The sequence below is a fragment of the Myxine glutinosa genome, chromosome 4 (genome assembly GCF_964187855.1).
Source record: "Myxine glutinosa chromosome 4, kmMyxGlut1.1, whole genome shotgun sequence".
NCBI lineage: Eukaryota > Metazoa > Chordata > Myxini > Myxiniformes > Myxinidae > Myxine > Myxine glutinosa.
In genome coordinates this window covers 26960878-26981258 of record NC_136264.1, presented here as the reverse complement: position 1 = coordinate 26981258, position 20381 = coordinate 26960878, and the positions used below count along the sequence as shown (strand labels likewise).

At 36.8% G+C, this 20381-nt stretch overlaps 1 long non-coding RNA gene across 2 annotated transcripts; it reads right to left on the bottom strand.

Annotated features, from left to right (window-relative positions):
- Positions 1-8928: 8928 nt before the first annotated feature.
- LOC144891692 (uncharacterized) lies at positions 8929-19327 on the bottom strand. 2 transcript variants are annotated; one of them, XR_013623028.1, is made up of 4 exons: positions 18846-19327; positions 18660-18740; positions 18379-18560; positions 8929-9834 (listed from the first exon to the last, which is right to left on the bottom strand). It is a non-coding gene; the product is annotated as an uncharacterized LOC144891692 (long non-coding RNA). The 2 variants fall into 2 exon arrangements; XR_013623027.1 differs by lacking the exon at positions 8929-9834 and having other exon boundaries at positions 18355-18560.
- Positions 19328-20381: the final 1054 nt, after the last annotated feature.

The window sequence follows — 20381 nt, the reverse complement described above, 5'->3', positions numbered from 1 at the left end:
TGTAGGCTTCCGCATAAGCATTTTTTTCCCAATCAATTTCCAATCTATCTCGCGGATAAAATGTTCCATCAAGAGAAACCCGAAGTTGTTTTACCTTAGCATTATCACACAGCGCATTATTCTTATTAGTACCATCCTCCCCATCTGGTTTTTTAAAAATGAGCCAGAGCTATCGTGGCTTTCCTTGAAGAACACCTAAATTCCAAGTGTAGGTAGTGTGTTCCAGTTTAACGTGTTGACATCTTCTTTTAAGGTATGATACATTTAGCGGGGTCTTTGAGTTAAGTCTTTTATTTAACATCTCTTCCGTTTTAAGATTAGGAGTATATTCACTGATATACCAACACAAATCATTAATAACAAATTTATTATTGTCGCCAAAAGCATTTTCAGCCCCAAAAAGCAACCTATTTACATTATCATTCCTTTGTAGTTGAAATCTAATTTTAAGACCATACAAAACTTTATCATAATCACAAAATCCAAATATACCTTTAAGAGGTACTGCTACGGTAAAACTATTCTCTGCTTTTGTTTCATCATTATACATTGCGTTCCTTTGAATATAACCAGGGTCAGCATTTGTTCCCGTTGACATATCAGGAATAAAACCTTCAACAGCTCCCTTACCCATTCTATCACTAAACGAATATAGTGTAAATTTCATCATTTCAGATGTAGCAGAGACATAATCAACCGCTTCAACCTCTTGTGTTCCAATATACAGGCGGACACTGTCAAACATTTTCCAGAAGAAATCATTTACGAGTGTAGCATTAGTATTATTCGCAGCCTTAGTGAATTTAAATTTACACAGCAAGAAACTATCAGCTATATTCAAGTAAGTTTGTTGATTATTTATTTCAAAACTTTTTGTTCCGTTTGAATTCCAGTCTGTTCAGTGTTCCTGTTATCGCATTTACCTTAAAATAGTCTTCCTTTTTAGTGGAGTTTGAAATGATAATCGTATCATCCAAATCATAGATACTATCAATCGCTTCCATACTTGTATTTATATAGCATTAAAATTGTTGAAACCCTGACCCAAGTATTTTAATGATTTTTTGTCGTTCTTGTGAAGATAGTTGAGTTTTACCTTTTTTTATTTCTTTGATTGCTTGTAATTTATGAGACTCCTTTTGAGCATCTTTTATACTCTTTATAGCACCCGCAACTGAGCCCACGGCAGAAGCAGTTGAACCAATTAGGTCTTTATGTTTAAGAATGGTTGAACCAATACCCATTAGAGTATCAATTATCCCATCTCCTTTATTTCTAAATTGATGTCCCACACCCCGTTGTCTCTTTGGTTTATAGTATCCTCTACCCACATACCTTGTATAGTATGGTGAAAGGTACATGCCCTCCCCTGTAATTACTTTATATTTTCCCAACTCGTGTTTTCTCACAATAACCATTATTTATTTATTGAAAAACTTCACGTAGGTGAATTCTGATGGATATAATTTCTTCATTAAAGGAGATCATACGATTATCTTGATCAGTTATCCTAAAATTTACTCTGTATATGGTTTTTCCTGACACAGGTAAATAGACAAGATTTTTTGGTTCCATATTAAATTTATAACCAATCGGGGTTGAGTATGCGCTGAATGAAAATATTGTATTTGTTCTTATTCCATCATTATAAGCACCATCAATCAAATCACAATGAATTAATACTGAATTTATACCGGAGGATATTTGAATGACATTATCACTGTGAAACGTTCCGTTTTTTCAATCTTTTTTGAAGAGAAACCCAATAGCTCTCTAAACGATTTTTCAATCGTGAAATCAACTTTATAATTATTTTAAAGTTTAATAGTTGATTTTGAAGTGTGTTTTTGAATATCTATTACAATATTTTTTGGTTCATCACCTTTTTCTTTCATAAGGCAAGAGACTTCAGAAGATATTTGAGAAATCTCGTAAGCTCTGGGTGAAACTGTTATAGTTTTGTACCCACTTCCTGGATTATAACTAAACTTGTTGTTTTTCTCTGTGATATTAAAAAGTGTATTGTAAGTCTCCATTGACAAAAAAGAAGCCTCATATGAGGTAAGGGGGTCAAGTTGTAGTGGGTAAGGGAATGATGCTGTGTAATCACTCGTTGTGAAATTAAAACTAAGAATTGTGCTTCTCATCTTATTTAATATCTAATAAAATATCTTTGTATTGACATTTATTAATTATTTTCATATTCATCAACTGATCTAAAATGGCGGATGCTTCATTAAAACAATTGTTGTTTCCAGCCTTCTTACTACCTAACAACAATAATAACCTATTAACTAATTGTGATGGGTCATTTGGAAGAAAACTAACACCCGAACCAAGCTTACTTAAAGCATCAATAATATGTTTCTCCTTCTCATTCTTCTTACTTTTACCGGCAACAGAAACTCCATAATCAAGTGAGTTTAGTAAATCAATATATACCCTATCTTCTGCATTTTCCATATCAAGTGGTTCATCAAAATATTTTGAACCGCTGAATCCGGAGTTTGTTAGAAGAAACATTAATCTTGGAGTGAATTCAACATTTGGTTGAGCAGAACTTAAGAACACCAATTTATCATTAAATATCAATAACTTTTCTTTCACAAGATGGAACTGTGCTGGTTCTTCTGTTGGAATGAGACCTGCTCTGGTTTTTGAACCCACCGAATATTCATTGTTTTGAAGAGCTTCCACAACATAATTAGGTGGTTGATTTACCTCCTCAAGTTTCCGAAATAATCCTTCATCATCATATTCTAATTCTCCAAGTTCTTGCGCCGTCATTTGACTAAAATCTTTGAGCATTTGAAGTTTTTTTTGGAGTAAATTCTACTGTGGGAACGGTAGGTGAGTGTTGAGTTTTCAAAAGTGGTTTTAAAAATTTATCTTGTTTTCTTTCAAAGGCTTCTTCACCAGTTAGTTTCTGTCTCCGTTTCTTCTTTATCTCTTCCTGTTGCTTTACAACTTTTGAAACCAACTCTTGATGTTCTTTAAACTTTCTTGCTCTTTCTTCGGTATTCATTTAGTATTGAAAAATATCATTTAATGAATTGTAAAGGTCAATGGGAAAATTTTCCTTTTCTTCATCATTATAGTAAATGTGTTGAAATAAATCCTTTTCTTGAAATATTTCATCAAATTCTTTATTGGTATTAATACGAGTTGTTATTTCTTCTTCACTAATACTTGTATCTCTGCTTTTCATACGTTGCGTTGAGTCTCCTCATCGATATCAAAACCGAATGATAAAATCTTAACTCCATCATCACACAATTGTTTAATAATTTGTCTCATTCCTTCAGGATTAGTTTCTAAAATCCCAAGACCGTTAGATTTTACTTTATTTAACTCACTCTTACAATGTGAATATTTTGTAGAACCAAGAGAGACCTCCTCAAATATTTGACCTTCGTTCCTCAATCGCATATGTTCCTCCATTGAAATGTAGTAATAATCTTTCCCTTCTACTTCTCCTGGTCGCTTTGCTCTGGTTGTAGTACTCACAAAACGAATCATAAGGTGTTTTAAAAAAAAACTTACAATCTTTTCATTTTTACTATTCAAGAGTTTAGATTTATGAAAGTTCTTTCCTGAAGCAGATTTACCCACAAGATTAATAATAATAGTTATCATTTATATATGTAATTATGTTTAAAATAAAAATACATCCTTTAATATCTCATCTTGTTTCACAACAATATATTTATATTTTCCAATCGTGTGTTTCATATAATTTTCAAATTCTTTTTTACTACATAACGTAGAGCAATTATCTCTCCAAAAATTATTTACATCTATTGAATTTAACTTAAATAAAATAAAAGTATTGGCATTGTTTCTTATTGAGCGTCGAGGGAGTTGAAAATATGACTGACTAAGATAAATACAATTACAAGAAGAATGTCTCCCTCTTGTATAGTAGCTATCCATTACTGTTTGGTTTCTCTCATTAACACAATCATCAAAGATAACGAGGTTCTTTTTTGATTTATCTAAATCTTGAGGTGAAGGTATATCATCCGTATTATCACTGAGAATACAAGTTATGGGTTTTGATTTTGATTTCTGTGTATCACAAAATAGTTGTATTATATCCTCAATGTTGTAATCATTTAGTTTGTTTTGAAGTTTAAATAAACTGATAATGTCTTCCTTTTTAAGACCCGCATTAAAACCTTGTGATAGTAGTTGATACTCGGGTTGAAAACTTGACTTCGTAAAAATTATTAAATTATCATAATCTAAAAAGTTGGGGGTAAGGAGCATCTTTAAAAGCAAACAGGTTTTTCCACATCCGCTTGAACCAACTATTAGACATCTCAATGAATTTGGAATGTTTTTATGGTTATTAAATTTTATCTTATTTTCCCAAACGGGTAAAAAATCATTCATTTATATATTTGGAAAACAAGTCATCTAACTTTTTTTGAGCTATTTTATAAACTCTATATTTTATCCTGAGTTCGGGTTTAATTTCAAAATAATTCATTATTTTATTTATATCGTATCTTGTATTAACATTTCCATTAAAATTATTTTGAATAATAAATATCATTAAACCCTTATACATTTCCTCAATACAAATAGTCTCTTCCCTTGAAAGAAATGGTGTATTATCATCACAATACTTAACATTCATCTCTCTTATTAATCTTGTAAAGTAATTCATTTTTGGTTCTAATTTAAAAGAGTTATATATATTTTTATATTTTTTATTATCATTAATTAAAATTAAATCACAGAAAATACATTGTTTATATGAACCCTCATTATTAAGCCCTATTCTATCACAAGCCGGACAATTCTCTAATTTATCATATGGAGAGTCTGGAAATTCTAAATATCCTTCAGAACTTATCATATTTATATGGTAAATTTTTACTTAAACTAAACGCAAGTTTATTAGCCAATAAATACAATGTTTCAAAGCACAAAAGACAAACTTCAATCAATCTCTACCTCGGTGGAAGATATAGAAAAATATGTCAAAGATGTTAAATTAAACAAAGATAAATATGGAAATTTTTGGGTAAAACCAGTTATGGAAAATAACATGAGTCCCTCTATTTCATTTAAAGGAAGAGCCTATCCTGTAAAGTCATCACTCAAGGTAAGTCTTACAAAAGTATCTCCACTTCTACTGGCTATTCTGACAAGACTAGAATCTAAAATTGATCCTGAGGCTTTAAAGATGTATGATAAGACCATCGACAATTCTCGTGGAGACATTTGTATATACCTTAATAAACCCAAAGGTATTGAAATAAATAAAGATGTAAATATTTCTGGGACTTTGTCTCTCAGAACACTTATTATTCATGATTATTTGAAAATTACATTCAATTTGAGTCATGTTGTAGTTGATTCTGTAATTGAAAGAAAGTGTATTGATATAAATGGAAATTGTGTTTCTTACTAATTAAATGAGTAGTTATTCCGAAGAAGACTTTTTCAGTGATTCTGAATTTGATACTGAGAGCCTCGGATCAGAAAAAGCTTTAGTATCTGTTCAGATGATAGTTATGAGAGTAGTTTTATTGATGATTCCGATTACTATATAGAGTTTAGTGATGGAGAAATATGAAGTTTTTTCACTGTATAAATAGCATGAATTCTGGTTATTGTTCCGCCTGTGATAAACAGTACAATCGATATGATACTCATATCAGGACCATTAAACATGCTATCAATACATCTGATAAGAGTAAAAATATGATAAGATGTGAACCTTGTAATAAGCTAATTAGAGTACTTGATAAAAGGAAACATAAACAAACAAAGCACCATTTAGATAATGTTCTTAACGGTTATAAAGAAGAAGAGATGGAACATTGTGATCTTTGTGATAAGGATATGAAGAAGACTAGTTATAGATATCACATCCTAACCAAGAATCATATGAATAAGTTGTTCCAAATTTAATTGAGTTTCCTGACTCTTGTTTTCAATTTTTTCATGTTTTATTTTAAGTAAAAGATAACTAGTAAATAGTGAAGTTTTTTTACTATATAAATATGATGAATTCTACTTACTGTGAGAGTTGTGAGCAGAACTACAAACATATCAATAAACATTATAAAACACAAAAACATTGAAAGAGTATAAATAATAAGTATTGTAAGATTTGTAAGACATGGGTTCTGAGAAGTGGGTATGATCAACACTTAGATACTCAAAAACATTTGAAGAATCTCAAACCAAAGGTTCTTCCAAAGGTCTATTGTGAGCGCTGTCAACACTACATCCTCAAGAAGGATTGGAAGCTTCATGAGAAGACAAAGAAACACCAAGTTCCATATTATGAGATTGAAAATTTAGATGGTGCTTTCAAAGGAAATATTAAAATTAGATTGTTCCGTTTCAAAGATCCAGTCCCCCGTTCTCTGGGAGCTGCTGTTGATCTTACAAAGGATGGAATAGATGATCAGATTGATGAGACTATATCTGAAATGGGAAGTTGTAAATATTATTTGGGGGCTAAATTGGTTCTTCGTAAAAAGGAAGATCCACCATTTAACTTTTACCTACATACAACAACTTATATGGTACTTAATAAGAATGATTATGATAGAAATAAAGAACAGGTCTTTAATGAGCTTAAATATAGTGAATTTGATATTGATGATCTTATTGTCGGAAGCGGTCTCACTGTTGAAAAGGTTCTGTTTGTTGATGTTCACATTTTAAAATCTGATCCACTACAAGCAAGATCATATATTCAACTCCCTAAAATCATCAAAGATAAAAATGCTATAGTAAATATTCAGAATGCTGATAAGTGTTTCTTGTGGTCTGTACTAGCATATCTACATCCAGCAAAAGAACATGCTGAAAGAGTAAGCAATTATATGAAATATGAAAATGAATTGAATATGAAAAATTTGAAATTTCCGATGACTCTTGATAATATTCCAAAGTTTGAAAAGTTAAATAATATTTCTATAAATGTCTATGGGTTGACTGAAAAGAATAAAGTGCAGATTTTACAAATCTCAGATGATGAGAAAGAAAAACATGTTGATCTCTTGTATTTCCGATCTGGTGAAATTGAACATTATGCTTATATCAAGAACTTTTCAAGATTAATTAAATCACAAGTCTATTCTAGAAAATGTAAAGTTTATCCATGTCGTCGGTGTTTGAATACATTTCATTCACAGGAGAGATTGGATACTCATAAACAATATTGTTCAAATGAGAAAGCAACAGTCATTACACTTCCAAAGCCTGGTTCTAAAATTTCATTCAAAGATCAAAATAAAACAATTAAACATCCTTTTGTGATATATGCTGATTTTGAGAGTATCTTGGAGAAAATAGCAACAGCGGCTCCAGATCCAAAAGAATCATACACAAATAAGTATCAAAAACATACTCCTTGCGGATTTTGTTATTATATCAAATCATCCGTTTGTGGTGAATATAACAAGTCAGAGGAGTATAGAGGCTCAAATGCCCCAGAGGAGTTTGTGAAACGACTAGAAAAAGACTGTGTTCGATTAACCACGATAATGAGAGAAACCAATAAACCAATGTACTTGACGAGTGAAGAGAAAAGGAAATTTAGAAAAAACAATGTCTGTCATATTTGTGAGGAGAAAATTGGTGAAAGCCTAAAGGTTAGAGATCATTGCCATCTCACTGGTAAATATAGAGGTCCGGCTCATCAAAGTTGTAATATTAATTATAAACTCCCCTCGTTCATTCCTGTCTTTCTTCATAACAACGCTCATTATGATACACACTTGTTTATTAAAGAGTTGTCAAAGACTCCTGGGAGTATCAGTGCTATTCCAAGTACAGATCAAAAATACATCTCCTTTACAAAAATCATTCCAACAAGACCAACTACAAGAATTCGATTCTTGGATACATATAAATTCATGGCTAGTCCTCTTGCTAACCTAGTTAAAAATTTGAAAACATTTCCATGTTTGGAGAGTAATTATGAGGATACGGAACTCCTAACACAAAAGGGAATTTACCCGTACGACTATATGGATTCATTTAAAAGATTTGATGAAAAGAAACTTCCTCCAAAAGAAGATTTTTATAATATTCTAAACAATAGCAATGTTTCAGATGATGATTATGTACATGCTCAAAATGTTTTGAAAAAATACAATATCAATAATATGGGTGATTATCATGATCTCTATCTCAAGACTGATGTCCTTCTTGTAGCAGATGTATTCGAAGCATTTAGATCCGTGTGTCTCTCTGGATATGGCTTGGACCCTGCTCATTATTTCACAGCACCGGGTCTTGCTTGGAGTGCTATGTTAAAAATGACTAAACAAGATTTGGATTTGATAACCGATGTTGATATGCTCCTGATGATAGAGAGAGCAAAGAGAGGGGGAATTTCACAAGTCTGCTCATCAAGATATTCAAAAGCAAATAACAAATATCTTCCAGATTATGATCCAAAGAAAGATAGTTCCTATCTCATGTATTATGACGCCAACAACCTTTATGGGTGGGCAATGTCCCAAGCACAACCTTATGGAGGATTGAAATGGGAGAGTGATCATGAGGGTGTTCTAGAAAAGATTCTGAGTTCAACACAAAAAGAGTTGGATGAAAGGAAAGAAGGTTATTTCCTGGAGGTTGATCTAAAGTATCCAAAAGAACTCTTTGAGAAACATAAAGATCTTCCTTTCGGGTGTGAGAAAGAATTAACAAACCCAGAGTGGTTGAGTGAATATCAGAAATCATTTGATAAGGAATCAAGAACAGAAAAACTTTTAACAACATTCTTTGATAAGAAGAACTATGTACTGCATCAGAGAAATCTTTTACAATTTGTGAAACATGGTCTAATTGTTGAGAAAGTTCATCGGGTCCTGAAATTCAAACAGAGTTATTGGTTAATGAAATATATTGATTTTAACACTCGAAAGAGAACACTTGGAAAGACTGACTTTGAGAAAGATTTTTATAAGTTGATGAATAACGCGGTGTTTGGGAAGACTATGGAAAATGTTAGAAAGAGACAAAATATCAAGTTGACAACTTCCTGGGAACAAACTTCCAAACTAATCAACAGACCGAGCTTTGAGCGTGTTGAAATCTTTACAGAAAACTTTTGTGCTGTTCATATGATGAAAGAAGAATTGAGATGGATAAACCGATTTATATTGGTACTACTGTTCTCGATCTATCAAAACTACTGATGTATGAATATTATTATGAGAATTTGAAAACAAAGTATGATGATAACGTCATGTTGATGTATATGGATACGGACAGCTTCATTCTGAGTATCAAGACAGATGACGTCTATGATGATATGAAAGCTGATTCTGTAATTTATGATACAAGCAACTATGGTCAAAAGAGTGAATTGTTCTCGAATCAAAATAAAAAGGTGATTGGAAAGTTCAAGGATGAGCTTGGTGGAAATATTCTGAGTGAGTTCATAGCATTGAGAGCAAAGGCTTATGCGTATAAATATAGAGTTGGGAATGTGGAGAAGTGTGATCAGAAGCTCAAGGGGATTAAGAAAAATGTAATTAAAGAAAGTATAAATTTTGGTCATTATTATCAATGTTTGATGAGTGGGGAGGAACAGTATAGAAAGGTAAAAGGGATTAGGAGTTATAAGCATGAATTATATTCAGAAGAGATAATTAAACTAGCACTAGGAGCATATGATGATAAACGATATATTTTAGATGGTGGTGTCATGTGTGTACCTTTTGGTTATATATAAATGGAATAAAGAATGGAGAAAATCTCAAGATTGGTATGTAGATGAAAAACATAATGAGTGTGAGAAATACCAGATCCGAGAGGTTGAGAGGATCACTGGTCAGAAGGTCCTCAAGACTGATAAACGTATTCATTTGTTAAGTGGGGTAATGGAGGGCGGGAAGAAAAATATATTAGAGTGGAGTGAGAACTTTGATGGTTATCAACCGGATAATAAATATTATAATTTTAAAATGGTATGTGGATCGGGAGGAGGACAGACCAGGTCCCTCCGTGAAACATATCATTTTATAAATGCACAGAGAAAGGTGCTTAATGTAAAGTTTATCAATATCCTAGATGGGGATGAGTTCCATAAGAGAATGGAGTTGTTAAAAAAATTAGAAAATGAGCAAATATTCATAGGATCAATGAGGAATTTTGAATGTCGCGTGGTCCTTGGAGGTTAAGTAAGGACTCCCCCATTCACTTACATGTAAAAGGAGAAAGGGGTGTCGTGGTAATAAGGGGAAAAATTGGCAGTTTGGGAAAAAGTCCCATCTAAATACATGGGTGTCCTGGAAGCCCCATTATCTCCCTACTGTTGTTGTACCATACACTTTTTAGAGCGTTGAATGCTGTCCAAGTAGTTTCATGGCTCGGTTTATACTGGGTGGTTTGCCATTGCCTTCCCAGCATTGTTTGTTCATGATATATCCTTTTAAATGCTGAACGTCAAGCAAACCTTTGATTTTTTTTGTTCCAACCTTCCAGCCAGAAAAACTTTCCAACTTCTCTAATTATGACGTCATAATGAAGGCACCGATGACATCATCATGAATATATGTTGTTCCCCATGAGGAGTACTGGCCAATGAGCTACGTTTGAAAAAAAAAAATTCCATGGAGCGATTTCGGAGATATAGGGGTGCAAAGGTTTTAGGTTTTTCCATGACCTATGACGTCATAGTTATCATGATAAAAAATTATATTGGAGGCATTCCTATATTGAAAATTTTGTCAATTGAACCAACGGTTGCAGAGAAAAACATACTCACATTTTGTGTGAAGGATGGCAAAGAGGTTATTGCAAAGATGCTGGGAGAATCATAAATTTCCCAAGAGGTCATTTTGCTCCTAGGACTCTTTCTCTGGGTCCATTATGCAAGGGAACAAAGGAAAACAAGGTGTGCACCCTCAATGGTTGTCTCTATGCAATAAGTTAGGGTAAATATATTAATGGGATCGAACCCATCTATTTACAGATCCGATACTATGCGTTACAGAGCGTTGATTCAGCTGTTTCTAGGTCAGGGTCATGCTGGGCAGTTTGCCATCCCCCTCCCAGCAGTAGTTAGGGCAGTAATCTGGCCATGGTGCCGGCGATAGCTTGCCTACTCATCGCGAAGGACAAAATGGGATCTTTAACGTCCACCAACGAATGCTGGTAGACGGGACGCGAGGAACATTGATGAATCACCATACCTGTGAAACACCAGGATGCTCGTGTATAGCTGGGTCGGGATTCAAACCCAGGCGTGTTAGCTTTGAGGAGAGAGTGCATACATCTAGGGCCGAGGTCATCCTGTCAGCCGATATTTTAAACATACAGAGTGATCACATGAAACCTTTCCAACTTTGAATCACCATGAATACTGAATGAAAACATTTTTTGATGGAGTTTGCTTAATTAAAATAATAATGACCGCACTGACGTCACAACCTGGGACAAAATCCAATAAACGGGCCGATTGGGAAATACACGTTTAATGCGCTATTTAAAAAATGACTGACACATCTTACCCATGTCACCCTCCCCACGGTTATATCAGAACGAGCTGATTTGTCACACAGTCACGGATTGCTTTACCACAATATGCGGCTGTTCAAAAATTACATAACGTTGTGTTTTTTTGTTTTGTTTTTCGTAATTTGCGTAACGTAATGTAATGCAATGCTTGATTACCCTGCAGTATGACATACAGTGTGTTCTCACGGGCTTGATTTGCCAGGGTCACCCATCGAGAATAAAACTCGATCCAAACAAAGCCAATGGAAAGCTGATGCAACAAACATGGGCAGTGTACAGTGAGCAGAGGCCAACAAACCTAATGTGTTAGGCCCACCAAGATGGCAGCTGTGGAAGTATAAATCTTTACTTGTAATTGGTTGAGATTGGTGAGTGAGCAGGTGGTTCAAAGAATGTCAGGAATGTCAGGAACTTGGACCTCGGAGCACGGAGAAAAGCGAAACCTGGGAGTCCTTTGTTCGCCTTGTCACGGCCCCGGGCTAAAACACGTTCCTAGGCTCTTACTATTGTTTAAACATCGGGATGCAAATGAAGGGTTGGAGGAATTCCCAGCAGGAGGGGAAAGGATTAATATTTGCGGAGAAGGGATTAAAAGTTAGCGGAGAACGGATTAAAACTTCTGTGTATTCGTGTGCTCATAAAACGTGAACAGCGTCCTGGTAGAAGTAGACTTGTCACCAGAACCTTTGTCCAACGGAACGGAACGAGTGTCCATGTGAACAGCGCTGCGCAGAGGACCGGCTGAAGATTGTAGTTCCTTCCCAACGGAACGGAACGAGTGTCCATGTGAACAGCGCTGCGCAGAGGTCCGGCTGAAGAAGAAGAACCATCGACCAATTCGCTTTAGTTATTGTAGTTCCTTATTATTTTGAAACAAGTGATTTATTAATTATAATAAATCTTTACTTTGTAAAAGCTGTTTCGTTCATTGGAGTCTCCTGAGTCTTCTCAACATTCTCCAACAATCTTGGTGGCCCATACCGGGATCAATTGGACATCGACAAGGTCATTCTAAAAGGTAAGCGTGGTTTCTTGTCGATTGTTTCATTATGATGTACGAACCTGTGTATAGCTATTGTGACCCTTTTGCTCGGTGCTGTGTATTTCACAAAGAACCATTTTTGAGCTGGCTTCGGTGCTGTGTATTTCACAAAGAACCATTTTTGAGCTGGCTTCGGTGCTGTGTATTTCACAAAGAACCATTTTTGAGCTGGCTTCGGTGCTGTGTAGACGCACAAAGAACCATTTCTGTATGATTAAGATATAATTTATCGTCGACCTTGTAAATAATATATGTAACGATTTTTAACGTTGTAACGTTGTTCGAGGTAACGTCCTGCAAATGTCTGCTCGTTCCTTTTTGCTGATTTGTAATTCCGTTGAATTCTCATTACGAGGTGGAATGGAGTACGCTGGGTAGTGATCGAGATCCTTTATGTCGAATCAGGCATGGTGAATGGGCGAACAAAATCATGGATGGTACATCGACAACGATTTTTAGCCATTATTCGAGTTTAACGATTTCTGTAAATACGTATTTTTCCTGCGCTGTGTAATTAATGCGCCAGTTCGTCTGACACGCGCCACTGAGAAACGTGCCACTGATGTGCGCGAAGCGCGCGGGCTGTGAGACGAGCGTCGGCGTGTTTACCTGCATTCACCTGTGTAATTAAGACTGCTTGTTTGAAAAGATTCGTGCGTGGTCGCACGAATACGCTGGTTATTAAAAGCCTTACTATGTACTAGGAGCAAATCGAACCATGAGTGCACCATGAGACGATTTGTTTGCGAGTCGTGTAAGGCTCGTACACTCGCTTGCACACGAGGTACACTCGTTTACACTTGTTTTGCACTTGCAACGTACCTTTGAGTTGCCCGCTCAAGGCACGCGACTCGCTTGGCATGCGAGAGGCAGCGGGAAATGGTTATATATATATATATATATATATCTATATATATATATATATATATATATATATATATATATATATATATATATTTTTCTCTCCTTCAACTTATGGTATCGCGACAAAACGGCTTATATCTTTGGAATGGCTAGTTGGATTTAGACAAATTAAACGAAATTGTGTAGGACAAAACCGTGGGTCCAAGGTAAGAAAAAAAAAAAAAAAAAAAGGGGGGGGGGGAGAGGGGAAAAAAAAAATTCCCGCCAATTTTTTCCCGCCATTTTGTATAACACCTAAAACTCGTTCGATAAACATATAAATTAATGACAGACAACGCCATCTGATGCCCGTCCAGAATTATTATGAAAGAGGGCGATTGGATGAAAATTGCATACCAACGCCCCCAGGGTAAAATCGAACATTTTTTACAAAAAATCTGTCACAGGAACACCTCCTCATTGTCCATTTCGGCTACCTGTGCTGCTACCTGTCTCTTGCTCCCGCTCCTTCTCCCCCCCCCCCCTCCCTCCGCTGTTCCCCCTTCCCCCCTCACTCCTCTGTGCCCCCCCTCCCCTCCCTCTAGTTATCGCCCCCTAGCCCTAACCCCTCCCGCCCCCTCCACCCTCACCCATAATCCTAACTCTAACCCCCTCCCGTCTCATCCCCCTTCCCCCTCCCTTCCGTTAGCTCCCGCCCTACCCTCCCTCTAGTTCCCATTGGCTGACGTTTTGCGGGAAGCAAAGCATTTTGCAAGAAGCTTCCAGGAAGCAAAGCCAGTGCTGTTGTTTTTTTGTGTTTTTTCCTGTGCTTCCTGTGCTCGTTTGCTGTGCTTTATTCCTGTGCTTTATTTATTTTCTTCCCTTGTGCCATTTCTCCTTCCTCCTCCTCCATCCATCCTGTGTTATTCCTCCATCTATCCCTCCACTCCTCTGTCCTCCCTGTGTTACCTACCTGTGTTACCTGTATCCCCCCCCCCTTCCTTGCTCCCTCCCTAACCCCCCCCCCCCTCCCTCTCTCCCCTTCTCTCTCTCTCTCTCCTTTTTTCTTTCTGTCTTCCCCTATCTCTTTCTTCATTTTGCACTTGAACTCACTTGGGTTGAGGCTCATATAAAACGACTGAAAGTGATAAATAGCGAATGACGCCTCTACCCTACCTTCTTACCCCCCTCCCCCTCCCTTCGTCCTTACTTTCCCCCCCCCCCCCTCCCCTCTCTCCCCTTTCTTTTTAGTTTTATTTTTACTTTTCACTCTTTCCGTTCAGTTTCTCTTGGTCATACAATGTTTTGAAGACATGTATGTCATGATATATGCAAACTGTTTATACAGGAAATGTTTGTTGTTCATGTTTGTTGATTATGAGAGATGATTATAAAATCATGATGATTATTATGAATGATATCATAGGGTTTCAATGCAGAATGATTGCACGAACTTGGAAAAGAGCTTTCAAGCCCTGTGGGATCAATTGTGTATTACAAGCAATTGAGTTTCAAAATTTTAGCATGATTGAATCCCAAAAAAATAATTGGCAAATTATGAATTGATCATCGTTTGTTCGTAGAACATTTCAGGAGTTTTACGAAATTTTGATTGCCAAGAGGTTTTGGGTACTATTGAAAATGAGACATTTTTCCCAATGATGAACTGTTTCATATCTGCCATCAATTTTGGCTGTCTCACGAATGAAGGATGAGTTGCCTTTAGTGGTTGCAAAGTCGAATTTGTGGTGACCAGGCAAAATGGAAGGAAAAATATGTCAGATATGACCCTAGTACAGAACAGTGATTCGTCAATTAACATGAGGTATGGGTCAGAGGTGACGACCAATGATCTTCGATCTCAGTCAATAGATAAATCTATCCTGACATCATTGGGGAAAGGGCTTATGCAGGGAGTCATCTAAAATGATTAATTTGATTTATTGATGAATATTGATAAATTAATTGAAATTGAATAATTGAATTGATTTAATTGAATAAATTGAATTGAATAAATTGAATGATGAAAATGCGGTCTCAAGAAAGAAGCTTTGACATCTTTGTGAGATATTATCAATGTGAAGACAACCTTGGAAAATTGAGCAAGGTGGTAAGTCTATATGTGCGGTTACCATTGTGTGATTCCCCCTTCAACAGAACGGGACACCTGCGGATTCACCCATTTCATACTGACCCATTTGGCTCATCTGCAAATACCGATCTGTGAGATTGGGTTGTGCAAAAGCCACAGGTGAGAGAGATTCTCTGGAAATCACCGTTTGAACAGGTGGAGAGATCCTTCCTGGAGGTACGAGTGAAGCGTTTAGAGGAACAAGCTACAACACATCCAACGCTACTTTGATAAAAGGTGGAACAAACCCCAGTAGATTTTATTTACAGTACATATAGTACAGGTGTGTACAGGTGTATTCCAAAGCGCAGATCCTAGTAATCTACCTGGTACATTGAGTGAATACGGAGTGTTATTCACATACAGGCAGAATGGGGAATGGAGCCTGCAAGAATACACAAGGACAACCAGATATTCCACAAAAAGGTACTTGTACATATTATATGTACGACCGTTATGGTGCCGAAGCTATAATGGAGGTCGAGAATTGGCATTTCTGGACAAAGGGACATGCTAAGGAGTTTCCAAGAGATGGTACATTTGAGCGAAGTCGATTGGAAAGATTAGGGGAAAAATTGAAAGCCAGGAAGAGACAGAATCTAACGGTAGACTGGCTTGCATTCCATTTTTGGGATGGTGAATCCAGACAATGGGAACAGCAAGAACGGATAACGGACCTAGAACTTAAAATAAAAAGGATACAGGATACATTGGAGGAGATAAATGCACAACTGCCCTCGAAAATAGGAATAAAAGTGACAGTTGTCCCATCTGATTCCCATTTGTCTCCCCAAAAAGAACAGTACAGAGAATTTTCTTATGATCCAAGGGGAAATCAGAAATCTACTGACAGAAACCGGTGTTTCAATTGTGGAGAGATGGGACATTGGAGAAGAAGATGTCCGTATGTCAACAGGAAGACAAGTTCATAGGGCAAACCAAGATCAAGGGTACCAGTGCTTACCTGTACCTCAGACAACGATTAGGCCTTCATTGCTGCAAATCCCAAATGATGATTGGCCTCAACAGATTAGATCACTGGACAAACATGAATAACTGTCGATGATTCTTGTGTCTGAAAAGTTTTCGGAGCAAGAATGATTCATTTTTTTTCTTTTTTGCTTGTTAGCAAATTAATTGATCAAATGCCGAAATTGGATCTTTTATTTTGGGCACAACAATTTTTAAATTTACAAAGTTTGGAACAATTGCTTTGCAAATTTTTTGGAAACCAAGTGACAAGAGTCACATGATGATCAGGTGGGAATGTCGGACTATTGTTTCGCATGATTGATAGGTCAGTGGTCAACTGACATGTAAATGAGTGTGTTGTCAAATTTGGATAAATTATTGTGGGAATCAAAAAGGGTAATTTCAATGTGACATTATAGGGGTTTTCTAAGAATAAACTTTTTGGTCTATTTGTGTATTAGCATTTATAAAATTGAAGGACAAATTTTATGAAATTGAAATAAAATTGACACCCATCTTGATCTGTAAATAATGGTTCCAACGCAAACAAATACGCATAATGCATGTGTGTGTGTGTTTATGTGTGTCAATGTTAGTGTTTTTGTTTTTTGTTGTTTTGTATATCAATCTTACAAGATTGTTGACACCGACAGTGTGCCTGTCTGGAAATGGATAGTTTTATGTGGATGGGATTGAATATCCAGAGAATCCGTAAAATAAAATAGAAATATAATTTGATTATGAACATTATCTCTTTTGTCAAGGGAGATGGAATATAAAGATTTGATGTGCTGGGTTATGAGCAGCCATTAATTAATAGTAAAATTGTGAGTAATTTTGGGATTCCATTTTTGATAGAATTTATATGAGAATAACATCTATTTATGGATATGAGCTTCATAAAAAGAAATGAGGGAGTACAAAATTATCCAAATTTGGGAGAGGTCTTACACTGACTTCCCAGAATACTCTGCTCATGGATTTATATATACTAGGACGTGCCCGTACGTGGGTGCCCGTTCCTTGCCAAAAAAAAATAAAAATTTTTTTTTCCAAATTTAAAGCAAGTTTACCTCCCTGTCTTTGCTAGCCATGACATTCGATGCCATTGACCATTGCCACTCCTATGCCACGGTGAGGCGACAGGGTAGGATTTGTAGGAGACCTGAAAGTGCAGTGTCAGTATATATTCCATGTTCGAATTGTTGTAGTTTTAAAATAGTTTAAAAAAAAAAAGGTTTGCAAAGCATATCACCAAATTGAAACAGAATTGAAACAGAGCAGAATTCGTTATTATTATTATATTACTACAAATTATTACAAATTATTACATTACAAATTTTATTCGTTAATGTTAATTCCCTGCCATCACCCTCTGCCATCACCCTCTGCCATCACCCTCCCATCACCCTGCCCCATCACCCTGCCCCATCACCCTCCCATCTCCCCCCCATCACCCTCCCATCACCCTGCCATCTCCCTCCCACCACCCTCTGCCATCACCCTCTGCCATAACCCTCTGCCATCACCCTCCCATCACCCTGCCATCACCCTCTGCCATCACCCTCTGCCATCACCCTCTGCCATCACCCTCCCATCACCCTGCCATCACCCTGCCCCATCACCCTGCCCCATCACCCTCCCATCTCCCCCCCATCACCCTCCCATCACCCTGCCATCTCCCTCCCACCACCCTCTGCCATCACCCTCTGCCATCACCCTCCCATCACCCTGCCATCACCCTCTGCCATCACCCTCCCATCACCCTGCCATCACCCTCCCATCACCCTGCCATCACCCTGCCCCATCACCCTGCCCCATCACCCTCCCATCTCCCTCCCAAACAAAGAATAATAAAAATTGTCTACATGTACATTGTACACACCTTTATGTCGTTAGCACCTCTTCATAAACAACATTGCAGAGGAAACGGCGCTTCTTCTTTGTTTCCTCGTCCTGGGCAAGAATGCGGAGGCTGCTGGATCTGCCAACCCTACAGGCCGCCACGTAGAACTGGCAATGGCTGAAGAAGTCTCTTGGGCAGAAGATCCCAACATGGTGTAGCGACTGCCAAAAGAAGTTGTGCACTTATTTTGATGAATTCTTTGCGTAACAATTTTTCTTCAAGCAATAAATAAATAATAAGAATTGTCCACATGTACACACCTGTATGTCGTTAGCAGCTCTTCATAAACAACATTGCAGAGGAAACGGCACTTCTCCAGGAGATCCTAACATGGTGTACGACTGGCAAAAGAAGTTGTGCACTTTTTTTGATGAATTCGTTTCGAAACAATTTTTCTTCAATAAATAAATAATAATAAAAATTGTCTACATGTACATTGTACACACCTTTATCTCGTTATCACCTCTTCATAAACAGCATTGCAGAGGAAACGGCGCTTCTTCTTTGTTTCCTCGTCCTGGGCAAGAATGCGGAGGCTGCTGGATCTGCCAACCCTACAGGCCGCCACGTAGAAGTTAGAACTGACAATGGCTGAAGAAGTCTCTTGGGCAGAAGATCCCAACATGGTGTAGCGACTGCCAAAAGAAGTTGTGCACTTATTTTGATGAATTCTTTTCGAAACAATGTTTCTTCAATCAATAAATAAATCGCAAATTAGTTTTAATTAGTTTTAAAACATAGTTTAACGGCAACATAGTTTTCCAACGTGAAATAAATGAATACGCTCTCAAATGTGCCGTCCGAGGCAGAGTCTGTTCGCCACGTTCGGCACACGTGATAGCTCGCTGCTCTCTGATTGGTTGAATCGTTTTTTGGACATAGCTCGGTAACTACTTGTCCGATTAATATGAAACCTTGAAAAGGCACATCCTCGGGTCCCCAGCAATATACCTGGCAAGTTTAAAGTATATCGGACCCGTGGTTGTCGAGAAACAGCGGTCACAGACATACAGACATACAAACATACAAACATACACACAGAGATTACTGGAATTATAGATAGATATATATAAACTTGAATTTTATCAGCATATAAATTGTGCTGCATGTATGGATGTGTATTAGGCATAGATGATATGGGAAAATAGTAAAGAATGTCTTGCTGGTTGGAACTATTGTGAGTTTTAAAACGGAATGCATTGTGAATCTTAAACCAGGGGGCAGACATGAACGCGCTGTTACGTTATTTATACTCAGAACGCGATGTCACGTGTACCTGCAACATATTTGTTAATCTCGCACACCTATATTGGCATACTGGTGTCAGTAGTACTCACTGGGTGCATAGAAATGGATGAGCAACAGTTAAGGGGGTGTAAAAACACTTACTTGGATATTTTCTACAAAAGTAGGGGTTTCAATAAGTGGTAGCTGTACACATGGGATTCATCAAATTAAGTTTTGGAGTTCAAACAAAGTCACTGGTTAACAGATGGGAATGGAGAGTAAATAAATTCTTTGATGCTGGGTAAATGAAGTGAGATATTACAAAGACTTATAAGAGCTATTGTTCTTCCTTGCAGCAGTGGGAGAAAATTTAGATCCAACATAATGAATCTATAAATGAATGTGATAGGGAGAATATCCTCAATTTGTACTAATTATTTGATTGTGGGTAAAGGAATTAATTTATCGTAGTGGATTCTTAACAAGCAGCCTGAAATGTCCTGAGAGTGTGCATCCATGTAATCAGAAATCCCAGATTTGTTTTTTTACAAACAACATTTTGGTAGAGGCCTTATGTGGACGAATACTTGCTTGGTAGATAAAAACGGTACTGCATGTTGGCAGCCACTTCGGTGGCCATTTAGACCGAACAAATTGGGAGAAACTGTAATTGAATATGTAATTTACAGATGAGTATTTGGGCAGAAAAAGGGAATTTATTGATTTGGGAGACATTTTTCGAAGGTTTATTAAAG